This window comes from Primulina tabacum, chromosome 10 (assembly GCF_025594145.1).
Source record: "Primulina tabacum isolate GXHZ01 chromosome 10, ASM2559414v2, whole genome shotgun sequence".
Lineage (NCBI taxonomy): Eukaryota > Viridiplantae > Streptophyta > Magnoliopsida > Lamiales > Gesneriaceae > Primulina > Primulina tabacum.
Window position 1 is genome coordinate 15,720,191 of NC_134559.1, and position 12,173 is coordinate 15,732,363.

A 12,173-nucleotide genomic window follows, 5' to 3' on the forward strand; every position below is an offset into this window, starting at 1 on the left:
ACTGCTCTCGCCCAATCATAACCATGAAGTTAAGCGTTCTGGCGCGATGGTAGAGCTAGGATGGGTGACCTCCCTGGGAAGACCTCGTGTCGCGACCGTTTACGTAAATTATGGATAAAACAGTCGAAATAATTGTTTTTAATGAGTTAACCGTCTCCGGAGTAATCTGCGTCATACCCTTTCGCACAGAACCGGCTCACGACAACAAAAATCGATTAATCTTCCCAGAAAATAGAAAAAAAATAAGAAGAAGGAAATAACGAATGTAAAGCTATTATTATGCCTGGGATACGATAAAATGGAACCGGAATCGAATTTCGAACTTCCTAAGCGGATTTCTCGAGGAAACAAAAGCTTAACAAGAGCGGTAAGTGGCAAATTAGAGGGTCTTATAGAAGGAATTCGACTAAAATCTCGTCAGCTCATTGCGTAGTAATGATTCTCTTCCGTTTGCCCGTTTACAATCAAATTAGCCTACAATTTTGTCCGAATCCGGCAGTGCCCGAGCTACTTTCATTTCACATGTCTTATCTGGTCCCGATCAAGATTCAGATGAATTGAGCCGAAAATCGTCTGTCAACAAGTAATCAAAAATAGAAAAACACAAAAAAGGGTGCAACAAGAGGACTTCCCAGGGGTCACCCATCCTAGTACTGCTCTCGCCTAAACAGGCTTAACTTCGAAGTTCTGATGAGATCCGCTGCATTATTGCTAGTAAGATCGCACCCGACATTGAGTGGGATGTTTATTCTTATATCCCTCGTGTACGTGTGGAGCGGGCGGCGATGGACAACACGCGGCACTGCTCTCGCCCAATCATAGCCAGGAAGTTAAGCGTTCTGGCGCGATGGCAGAGCTAGGATGGGTGACCTCCCTGGGAAGACCTCGTGTCGCGACCGTTTACGTAAATTATGAATAAAACAGTCGAAATAATTGTTTTTAATTAGTTAACCGTCTCCGGAGTAATCTGCGTCATACCCTTCCGCACAGAACCGGCTCACGACAACAAAAATTGATAAATGTTCCCAGAAAATAGAAAAAAAAATAAAAAGAAGGAAATAACGAATGTAAAGCTATTATTATGCCTGGGATACGATAAAATGGAACCGGAATTGAATTTCGAACTTCCTAAGAGGATTTCTCGAGGAAACGAAAGCTTAACAGAAGCGGTAAATCGCAAATTAGAGGGTCTTAGAGAAGGAATTCGGCTAAAATCTCGTCAGCTCATTGCATAGTAATGAGTCTCGTCGTTTGCTCGTTTACAATCAAATTAGGCTACAATTTTGTCCAAATCCGGCAGTGCCCGAGCTACTTTCATTTCACATGTCTTATCTGGTCCCGATCGAGATTCAGATGATTTGAGCCGAAAATCATCTGTCAACAAGTAATCAAAAATAGAAAAACACGAAAAGGGGTGCAATACGAGGACTTCCAAGGAGGTCACCCATCCTAGTACTGCTCTCGTCCAAGCACGCTTAACTTCTAAATTCTGATGGGATCCGGTGCATTAGTGCTGGTATGATCGCACCCGACATTGAGTGGGATGTTTATTTTTATATCCCTGAGTACGTGTGGAGCGGGCGGCGATGGACAACACGCGGCACTGCTCTCGCCCAATCATAACCACGAAGTTAAGCGTTCTGGCGCGATGGCAGAGGTAGGATGGGTGACCTCCCTGGGAAGACCTCGTGTCGCGATCGTTTAAGTAAATTATGGATAAAACAGTCAAAATAATTGTTTTTAATTAGTTAACCGTCTCCGGAGTAATCTGCGTCATACCCTTCCGCACAGAACCGACTCACGACAACAAAAATCGATAAATGTTCCCAGAAAATAGAAAAAAAAATAAGAAGAAATAAATAACGAATGTAAAGCTATTATTATGCCTGGGATACGATAAAATGGAACCGGAATCGAATTTCGAACTTCCTAAGCGGATTCTCGAGGAAACGAAAGCTTAACAGAAGCGTTAAATCGCAAATTAGAGGGTCTTAGAGAAGGAATTCGGCTAAAATCTCGTCAACTCATTGCGTAGTAATGAGTCTCGTCCGTTTGCTCGTTTACAATCTAATAAGCCTACAATTTTGTCCAAATCCGGCAGTGCCCGAGCTACTTTCATTTCACATGTTTTATCTGGTCCTCGATCGAGATTCAGATGATTTGAGCCGAAATCGTCTGTCAACAAGTAATCAAAAATAGAAAAACACGAAAAGGGGTGCAACACGAGGACTTCCAAGGAGGTCAACCATCCTAGTACTGCTCTCGCCCAAGCACGCTTAACTTCGGAGTTCTGATGGGATCCGGTGCATTAGTGCTGGTATGATCGCACACGACATTGAGTGGGATGTTTATTCTTATATCCCTCGAGTACGTGTGGAGTGGGCGGCGATGGACAACACGCGGCACTGCTCTCGCCCAATCATAACCATGAAGTTATGCGTTCTGGCGCAATGGCAGAGGTAGGATGGGTGACCTCCCTGGGAAGACCTCGTGTCGCGACCGTTTACGTAAATTATGGATAAAACAGTCGAAATAACTGTTTTTAATGAGTTAACCGTCTCCGGAGTAATCTGCGTCATACCCTTTCGCACAGAACCGGCTCACGACAACAAAAATCGATAAATGTTCCCAGAAAATAGAAAAAAAATAAGAAGAAGAAATAACGAATGTAAAGCTATTATTATGCATGGGATACGATAAAATGGAACCAGAATCGAATTTTCGAACTTCCTAAGCGGATTTCTCGAGGAAACGAAAGCTTAACAGAAGCGTTAATCGCAAATTAGAGGGTCATAGAGAAGGAATTCGGCTAAAATCTCGTCAGCTCATTGCGTAGTTATGAGTCTCGTCCGTTTGCCCGTTTACAATCAAATTAGCCTACAATTTTTTCCAAATCAGGCAGTGCCCAAGCTACTTTCATTTCACATGTCTTATCTGGTCCCGATCGAGATTCAGATGATTTGAGCCGAAAATCGTCTGTCAACAAGTAATCAAAAATAGAAAAACACGAAAAGGGGTGCAACACGAGGACTTCCCAAGGGGTCAACCATCCTAGTACTGCTCTCGCCCAAGCACGCTTAACTTTGGAGTTCTGATGGGTTCCGATGCATTATTGCTGGTATGATCGCACCGAACAAGAGTGGGATGTTTATTCTTATATCCCTCGAGTACGTGTGGAGCGGGCGGCGATGGACAACACGCGGCACTGCTCTCGCCCAATCATAACCATGAAGTTAAGCGTTCTGGCGCGGATGGCAGAGCTAGGATGGGTGACCTCCCTGGAAAGACCTCGTTTTGCGATCGGTTACGTAAATTATGGTTAAAAAAGTCGAAATAATTGTTTTTAATGAGTTAACCGTCTCCGAAGTAATCTGCGTCATACCCTTCAGCACAGAACAGGCTCACGACAACAAAAATCGATAAATGTTCCCAGAAAATAGAAAAAAATTAAGAAGAAGGAAATAACGAATGTAAAGCTATTATTATGCCTGGGATACGATAAAATGGAACTGGAATCGAATTTCGAACTTCCTAAGCGGATTTCTCGAGGAAACGAAAGCTTAACAGAAGCGTTAAATCGCAAATTAGAGGGTCTTAGAGAAGGAATTCGGCTAAAATCTCGTCAACTCATTGCGTAGTAATGAGTCTCGTCCTGTTTGCCCGTTTACAATAAAATTAGCCTACAATTTTGTCCAAATCCGGCAGTGCCTACTTTCATTTCACATGTCTTATCTGGTCCCGATCGAGATTCAGATGATTTGAGACGAAAATCGTCTGTCAACAAGTAATCAAAAATAGAAAAACACGAAAAAGGGTGCAACACGAGGACTTCCCAGGGGGTCACCCATCCTAGTACTGCTCTCGCCCAAGCACACTTAACTTCGGAGTTCTGATGGGATCCGGTGCATTAGTGCTGGTATGATCGCACCCGACATTGAGTGGGATGTTTATTCTTATATCCCTCGAGTACGTGTGGAGCGGGCGGCGATGGACAACATGCGGCACTGCTCTCGCCCAATCATAACCACGAAGTTAAGCGTTCTGGCGCGATGGCAGAGCTAGGATGGGTGACCTCCCTGGGAAGACCTCGTGTCGCGATCGTTTACGTAAATTATGGATAAAACAGTCGAAATAATTGTTTTTAATGAGTTAACCGTCTCCGGAGTAATCTGCGTCATACCCTTCCGCACAGAACCGGCTCACGACAACAAAAATCGATAAATGTTCCCAGAAAATAGAAAAAAAATAAGAAGAAGGAAATAACGAATGTAAAGCTATTATTATGCCTGGGATACGATAAAATGGAACCGAGAATCGAATTTCGAACTTCCTAAGCGGATTTCTCGAGGAAACGAAAGCTTAACAAAAGCGGTAAATCGCAAATTAGAGGGTCTTAGAGAAGGAATTCGGCTAAAATCTCGTCAGCTCATTGCGTAGTAATGAGTCTCGTCCGTTTGCCCGTTTACAATCAAATTAGCCTACAATTTTGTCCAAATCCGGCAGTGCCCGAGCTACTTTCATTTCACATGTCTTATCTGGTCCCGATCGATATTCAGATGATTTGAGCCGAAAATCGTCTGTCAACAAGTAATTAAAAATAGAAAAACACGAAAAATGGTGCAAAACGAGGACTTCCCATGGGGTGACCCATCCTAGTACTGCTCTAGTCCAAGCACGCTTAACTTCGGAGTTCTAATGGAATCCGGTGCATTAGTGCTGGTATGATCGCACCAGACATTGAGTGGGATGTTTATTCTTATATCCCTCGAGTACGTGTGGAGCAAGCGGCGATGGACAACACGCGGCACTGCTCTCGCCCAATCATAACCATGAAGTTAAGCGTTCTGGCGCGATGGTAGAGTTAGGATGGGTGACCTCCCTAGGAAGACATCGTGTCGCGACCGGTTACGTAAATTATTGTTAAAACAGTCGAAATAATTGTTTTTAATGAGTTAACCGTCTCCGGAGTAATCTGCGTCATACCCTTCCGCACAGAACCGGCTTACGACAACAAAAATCGATAAATGTTCCCAGAAAATAGAAAAAAAATTATGAAGAAGGAAATAACAAATGTAAAGCTATTATTATGCCTCGGATACGATAAAATGGAACCGGAATCGAAATTCGAACTTCCTAAGCGGATTTCTCGAGGAAACGAAAGCTTAACAGAAGCGGTAAATCGCAAATTAGAGGGTCTTAGAGAAGGAATTCGGCTAAAATCTCGTCAGCTCATCGCGTAGTAATGAGTCTAGTCCGTTTGCCCGTTTACAATCAAATGAGCCTACAATTTTGTCCAAATCCGGCAGTGCCCGAGCTACTTTCATTTCACATGTCTTATCTGGTCCCGATCGAGATTCAGATTATTTGAGCCGAAAATCGTCTGTCAACAAGTAATAAAAAAATAGAAAAACACGAAAAGGTGTGCAACACGAGGACATCCCAGGGGGTCACCCATCCTAGTACTGCTCTCGCCCAAGCACGCTTAACTTCGGAGTTCTAATGAGATCCGATGCATTAGTGCTGGTATGATCGCACCCGACATTGAGTGGGATGTTTATTCTTATATCCCTCGAGTACGTGTGGAGCGGGCGGCGATGGACAACACGCGGCACTGCTCTCGCCCAATCATAACCATGAAGTTAAGCGTTCTAGCGCGATGGCAGAGCTAGGATGGGTGACCTCCCTGGGAAGACCTCGTGTCGCGATCGTTTACGTAAATTATGGATAAAACAGTCAAAATAATTGTTTTTAATTAGTTAACCGTCTCCGGAGTAATCTGCGTCATACCCTTCCGCACAGAACCGACTCACGACAACAAAAATCGATAAATGTTCACAGAAAATAGAAAAAAAATAAGAAGAAGGAAATAACGAATGTAAAGCTATTATTATGCCTGGGATACGATAAAATGGAACCGGAATCGAATTTCGAACTTCCTAAGCGGATTTCTCGAGGAAACGAAAGCTTAACAGAAGCGGTAAATCGCAAATTAGAGGGTTTTAGAGAAGGAATTCGGCTAAAATCTCGTCAGCTCATTGCGTAGTAATGAGTCTCGTCCGTTTGCCCGTTTACAATCAAATTAGCCTACAATTTTGTCCAAATCCGGCAGTGCCCGAGCTACTTTCATTTCACATGTCTTATCTGGTCCCGATCGATATTCAGATGATTTGAGCCGAAAATCGTCTGTCAACAAATAATTAAAAATAGAAAAACACGAAAATGGTGCAAAACGAGGACTTCCCATGGGGTGACCCATCCTAGTACTGCTCTAGTCCAAGCACGCTTAACTTCGGAGTTCTAATAGAATCCGGTGCATTAGTGCTGGTATGATCGCACCCGACATTGAGTGGGATGTTTATTCTTATATCCCTCGAGTACGTGTGGAGCAAGCGGCGATGGACAACACGCGGCACTGCTCTCGCCCAATCATAACCATGAAGTTAAGCGTTCTGGCGCGATGGTAGAGTTAGGATGGGTGACCTCCCTAGGAAGACCTCGTGTCGCGACCGGTTACGTAAATTATTGTTAAAACAGTCGAAATAATTGTTTTTAATGAGTTAACCGTCTCCGGAGTAATCTGCGTCATAACCTTCCGCACAGAACCGGCTCACGACAACAAAAATCGATAAATGTTCCCAGAAAATAGAAAAAAAATTATGAAGAAGGAAATAACAATGTAAAGCTATTATTATGCCTCGGATACGATAAAATGGAACCGGAATCGAAATTCGAACTTCCTAAGCGGATTTCTCGAGGAAACGAAAGCTTAACAGAAGCGGTAAATCGCAAATTAGAGGGTCTTAGAGAAGGAATTCGGCTAAAATCTCGTCAGCTCATCGCGTAGTAATGAGTCTAGTCCGTTTGCCCGTTTACAATCAAATGAGCCTACAATTTTGTCCAAATCCGGCAGTGCCCGAGCTACTTTCATTTCACATGTTTTATCTGGTCCCGATCGAGATTCAGATGATTTGAGCCGAAAATCGTCAGTCAACAAGTAATCAAAAATAGAAAAACACGAAAAGGGGTGCAACACGAGGACTTCCAAGGAGGTCACCCATCCTAGTACTGCTCTCGCCCAAGCACGCTTAACTTCGGAGTTCTGATGGGATCCGGTGCATTAGTGCTGGTATGATCGCACACGACATTGAGTGGGATGTTTATTCTTATATCCCTCGAGTACGTGTGGAGCAGGCGGCGATGGACAACACGCGGTACTGCTCTCGCCCAATCATAACCATGAAGTTAAGCGTTCTGGCGTGATGGCAGAGCTAGGATGTGTGACCTCCCTGGGAAGTCCTTGTGTCGCGACTGTTTACGTAAATTATGACTAAAACAGTCGAAATAATTGTTTTTAATGAGTTAACCGTCTCCGGAGTAATCTGCTTCATACCATTCAGCACAGAACTGGCTCACGACAACAAAAATCAATAAATGTTCCCAGAAAATAGTGCTGGTATGATCGCTCCCGACGTTAAGTGGGATTTTTATCCTTATATCCCTCGAGTACGTGTGGCGCGGGCGGTGATGGACAACACGCGGCACAGCTCTCGCCCAATCAGAACCATGAAGTTAAGCGTTCTGGCGCGATGGCAGAGCTAGGATGGGTGACCTCCCTGGAAAGTCCTCGTGTCGCGACCGTTTACGTAAATTATAGCTAAAACAGTCGAAATAATTGTTTTTAATGAGTTAACCGTCTCCGGAGTAATCTGCATCATAACCTTCCGCACAGAACCGGCTCACGACAGCAAAAATCGTTAAATGTTTCCAGAAAATAGAAAAAAAAATAAGAAGAAGAAAGTAGCGAATGTAAAGCTATTATTATGCCTGGGATACGATAAAATGGGACCGGAATCGAATTTCTGACTTCCTAAGCGGATTTCTCGAGAAAACGGAAGCTTAACAGAAGCGGAAAATCGCAAATTAGAGGGTCTTAGAGAAAGAATTCGGCTAAAATCTCGCCAGCTCATTACGGAGAAATGAGTAACGTTCGTTTGCCCGTTTACAATCAAATTAGGCTACAATTTTGTCCAAATCCGGCATTGCCCGAGCTACGTTGATTTCACATATCTTATCTGGTCCTATCGAGATTCAGAAGATTTGAGCCAAAAATCGTCTTTTACAAGTTAATCAAAAATAGAAAAACACGAAAAGAGGTGTAACACTAGTACTGCACTCGCCCAAGCACGCTTAACTTCAGAGTTCTGATGGGATCCGGTGCATTAGTGCTGGTATGATCGCACCCAACGTTAAGTGGGATTTTTATCCTTATATCCCTCGAGTATGTGTGGCGCGGGCGGTGATGGACAACACGCGGCACAGCTCTCGCCCAATCAGAACCATGAAGTTAAGCGTTCTGGCGCGATGGCAGAGTTAGGATGGGTGACCTCCCTGGAAAGTCCTCGTGTCGCGACCGTTTACGTAAATTATGAATAAAACAGTCGAAATAATTGTTTTTAATGAGTTAACCATCTCCGGAGTAATATGGGTCATACCCTTCCGCACAGAACGTGCTCAAGACAACAAAAATCGGTAAATGTTCCCGGAAAATAGAAAAAAAAAATTAGAAGAAGAAAATAGCGAATGTAAAGCTATTATTATGCCTGTGATACGATAAAATGGAACCGGAATCGATTTTCTGACTTCGTAAGCGGATTTCTGGAGGAAACGGAAGCTTAACAGAAGCGGAAAATCGCAAATAAGAGGGTCTTAGAGATGGAATTCGGCCAAAATCTCGCCAGCTCATTGCAGAGTAATAAGTCTCGTCGTTTTTCCGTTTACAATAAAATTAGGCTTCAATTTTGTCCAAATCCGGCAGTGCCCGAGCTACGTTGATTTCACATGTCTTATCTGGTCCCGATCGTGATTCAGATGATTTGAGCCGAAAATCATCTGTCAACAAGTATTCAAAAATAGAAAAACACGAAAAGGGGTGCAACACGAGGACTTCCCTGGCGGTCACCCATCCTAGCACGCTTAAGTTCGGAGTTCTGATGGGATCCGGTGCATTAGTGCTGGTATGATCGCACCCAACATTGTGTGGGATGTTTATTCTTATATCCCTCGAGTACGTGTGGAGCGGGCGGCGATGGACAACACGCGGCACTGCTCTCGCCCAATCAGAACCATGAAGTTAAGCGTTCTGGCGCGATGGCAGAGCTAGGATGGGTGACCTCCCTGGGAAACCCTCGTGTCGCGACCGTTTACGTAAATTTTAGCTAAAATGGTCGAAATAATTGTTTTTAATTAGTCAACGGTCTCCGGAGTAATCTGCGTCATACCCTTCCGCACAGAACCGGCTCACGACAACAAAAATCGCTAAATGTTCACATAAAATAGAAAAAAAATAAGAAGAAGAAAATAGCGAATGTAAAGCTATTATTATGCCTGGGATACGATAAAATGAAACCAGAATCGAATTTCGGACTTTCTAAACGGATTTCTCGAGGAAACGGAAGCTTAACAGAAGCGGAAATTCGCAAATTAGAGGGTCTTAGAGAAGGAATTCGGCAAAAATCTCTCCAGCTCATTGCTGAGTAATGAGTCTCGTTCGTTTGCCCGTTTACAATCAAATTAGTCTACAATTATGTCCAAATGCGGCAGTGACCGAGCTACGTTCATTTCACATGTCTTATCTGGTCCCGATCGTGGTTCAGATGATTTGAGCCCAAAATCGTCTTTCAACAAGTAATCAAAAATAGAAAAAAAAGAAAATGGGTGCAACACGAGGACTTCCCAGGGGGTCACCCATCGAGGGGCGATGGACAACACGCGGCACTGCTCTCGCCCAATCAGAACCATGAAGTTAAGCGTTCTGGCGCGATGGCAGAGCTAGGATGGGTGACCTCCCTAGAAAGTCCTTGTGTCGTGACCGTTTACATAAATTATCGCTAAACTGTTGAAATAATTTTTTTTAATGAGTTAACCATCTTCGGAGTAATTTGTGTCATACCCTTCCGCACAAAACTGGCTCACGACAACAAAAATCGCTAAATGTTCCCAGAAAATAGAAAAAAATTAAGAAGAAAAAAGTACCGAATGTAAAGCTATTATTATGCCTGGTATACGATAAAATGGAACCGGAATCGAATTTCGGAATTCCTAAAAAGATTTCTCGAGGAAACGGAAGCTTAACCGAAGCGGAAAATCGCAAATTAGAGGGTCTTAGTGAAGGAATTCAGCTAAAATCTCTCCAGCTCATTGCGGAGTAATGAGACTCCTTCGTTTGCCCGTTTAAAATCGAATTAGCCTACAATTTTGTCCCAATCCGGCAGTGCCCGAGCTACGTTGATTTCACATGTCTTATCTGGTCGTGATCCAGATTCAGATAATTTGAGCCGAAAATCGTCTCTCAACAAGTAATCAAAAATAGAAAAACACGAAAAGGGGTGCAACACGAGGACTGCCTAAGGGGTCACCCATCCTAGTACTGCTCTCCCCCAAGCACGCTTAACTTAGTAGTTCTGATGGGATCCGGTGCATTAGTTCTGGTATGATCGCACCCGACATTGAGTGGGATGTTTATTTTTATATCCCTCGAGTACGTGTGGCGCGGGCGGCAATGGACAACACGCGGCACTGCTCTCGCCCAATCAGAACCATGAAGTTAAGCGTTCTGGCGCGATGGCAGAGCTAGGATGGGTGACCTCCCTAGAAAGTCCTTGTGTCGTGACCGTTTACATAAATTATCGCTAAACTGTTGAAATAATTTTTTTTAATGAGTTAACCATCTTCGGAGTAATTTGTGTCATACCCTTCCGCACAAAACTGGCTCACGACAACAAAAATCGCTAAATGTTCCCAGAAAATAGAAAAAAATTAAGAAGAAAAAAGTAGCGAATGTAAAGCTATTATTATGCCTGGTATACGATAAAATGGAACCGGAATCGAATTTCGGAATTCCTAAAAAGATTTCTCGAGGAAACGGAAGCTTAACCGAAGCGGAAAATCGCAAATTAGAGGGTCTTAGTGAAGGAATTCAGCTAAAATCTCTCCAGCTCATTGCGGAGTAATGAGACTCCTTCGTTTGCCCGTTTAAAATCGAATTAGCCTACAATTTTGTCCCAATCCGGCAGTGCCCGAGCTACGTTGATTTCACATGTCTTATCTGGTCGTGATCCAGATTCAGATAATTTGAGCCGAAAATCGTCTGTCAACAAGTAATCAAAAATAGAAAAACACGAAAAGGGGTGCAACACGAGGACTGCCTAAGGGGTCACCCATCCTAGTACTGCTCTCCCCCAAGCACGCTTAACTTAGTAGTTCTGATGGGATCCGGTGCATTAGTTCTGGTATGATCGCACCCGACATTGAGTGGGATGTTTATTTTTATATCCCTCGAGTACGTGTGGCGCGGGCGGCAATGGACAACACGCGGCACTGCTCTCGCCCAATCAGAACCATGAAGTCCTCGTGTCGCGACCGTTTACGTAAATTATAGCTAAAACAGTCGAAATAATTGTTTTAAATGAGTTAACCGTCTCCGGAGTAATCTGCATCATAACCTTCCGCACAGAACCGGCTCACGACAGCAAAAATCGTTAAATGTTTCCAGAAAATAGAAAAAAAAATAAGAAGAAGAAAGTAGCGAATGTAAAGCTATTAATATGCCTGGGATACGATAAAATGGGACCGGAATCGAATTTCTGACTTCCTAAGCGGATTTCTCGAGAAAACGGAAGCTTAACAGAAGCGGAAAATCGCAAATTAGAGGGTCTTAGAGAAAGAATTCGGCTAAAATCTCGCCAGCTCATTACGGAGAAATGAGTAACGTTCGTTTGCCCGTTTACAATCAAATTAGGCTACAATTTTGTCCAAATCCGGCATTGCCCGAGCTACGTTGATTTCACATATCTTATCTGGTCCTATCGAGATTCAGAAGATTTGAGCCAAAAATCGTCTTTTACAAGTTAATCAAAAATAGAAAAACACGAAAAGAGGTGTAACACTAGTACTGCACTCGCCCAAGCACGCTTAACTTCAGAGTTCTGATGGGATCCGGTGCATTAGTGCTGGTATGATCGCTCCCGACATTAATTGGGATGTTTCTTCTTGTATCCCTCGAGTACGTGTGGCGCGGACGGCGATGGACAACACGCGGCACTGCTCTCGCCCAATCAGAACCAGGAAGTTAAGCGTTCTGGCGCGATGGCAGAGGTAGGATGGGTGACCGCCCT

At 43.7% G+C, this 12,173-nt stretch overlaps 8 non-coding genes and 4 pseudogenes across 8 annotated transcripts; all 12 read right to left on the reverse strand.

Moving 5' to 3' along the window:
- Positions 1-610: 610 nt before the first annotated feature.
- Positions 611-728, reverse strand: LOC142511776 (5S ribosomal RNA; annotated as a pseudogene).
- Positions 729-1,411: 683 nt separating this feature from the next.
- LOC142516982 (5S ribosomal RNA) lies at positions 1,412-1,530 on the reverse strand. Its single transcript, XR_012812747.1, has one exon. It is a non-coding gene; the product is annotated as a 5S ribosomal RNA (ribosomal RNA).
- A 682-nt stretch (positions 1,531-2,212) lies between these two features.
- On the reverse strand, positions 2,213-2,331 carry LOC142513377 (5S ribosomal RNA). Its single transcript, XR_012809327.1, has one exon. It is a non-coding gene; the product is annotated as a 5S ribosomal RNA (ribosomal RNA).
- A 682-nt stretch (positions 2,332-3,013) lies between these two features.
- LOC142508175 (5S ribosomal RNA) lies at positions 3,014-3,132 on the reverse strand. The gene has a single exon (XR_012806402.1). It is a non-coding gene; the product is annotated as a 5S ribosomal RNA (ribosomal RNA).
- A 679-nt stretch (positions 3,133-3,811) lies between these two features.
- On the reverse strand, positions 3,812-3,930 carry LOC142507348 (5S ribosomal RNA). The gene has a single exon (XR_012805608.1). It is a non-coding gene; the product is annotated as a 5S ribosomal RNA (ribosomal RNA).
- Positions 3,931-4,614: 684 nt separating this feature from the next.
- LOC142506327 (5S ribosomal RNA) lies at positions 4,615-4,733 on the reverse strand. Its single transcript, XR_012804622.1, has one exon. It is a non-coding gene; the product is annotated as a 5S ribosomal RNA (ribosomal RNA).
- Positions 4,734-5,418: 685 nt separating this feature from the next.
- Positions 5,419-5,537, reverse strand: LOC142516086 (5S ribosomal RNA). The gene has a single exon (XR_012811900.1). It is a non-coding gene; the product is annotated as a 5S ribosomal RNA (ribosomal RNA).
- Positions 5,538-6,219: 682 nt separating this feature from the next.
- On the reverse strand, positions 6,220-6,338 carry LOC142509469 (5S ribosomal RNA). Its single transcript, XR_012807641.1, has one exon. It is a non-coding gene; the product is annotated as a 5S ribosomal RNA (ribosomal RNA).
- A 683-nt stretch (positions 6,339-7,021) lies between these two features.
- LOC142509679 (5S ribosomal RNA) lies at positions 7,022-7,140 on the reverse strand. Its single transcript, XR_012807841.1, has one exon. It is a non-coding gene; the product is annotated as a 5S ribosomal RNA (ribosomal RNA).
- Positions 7,141-8,150: 1,010 nt separating this feature from the next.
- On the reverse strand, positions 8,151-8,242 carry LOC142512894 (5S ribosomal RNA; annotated as a pseudogene).
- Positions 8,243-10,382: 2,140 nt separating this feature from the next.
- On the reverse strand, positions 10,383-10,501 carry LOC142511110 (5S ribosomal RNA; annotated as a pseudogene).
- Positions 10,502-11,183: 682 nt separating this feature from the next.
- On the reverse strand, positions 11,184-11,302 carry LOC142511111 (5S ribosomal RNA; annotated as a pseudogene).
- Positions 11,303-12,173: the final 871 nt, after the last annotated feature.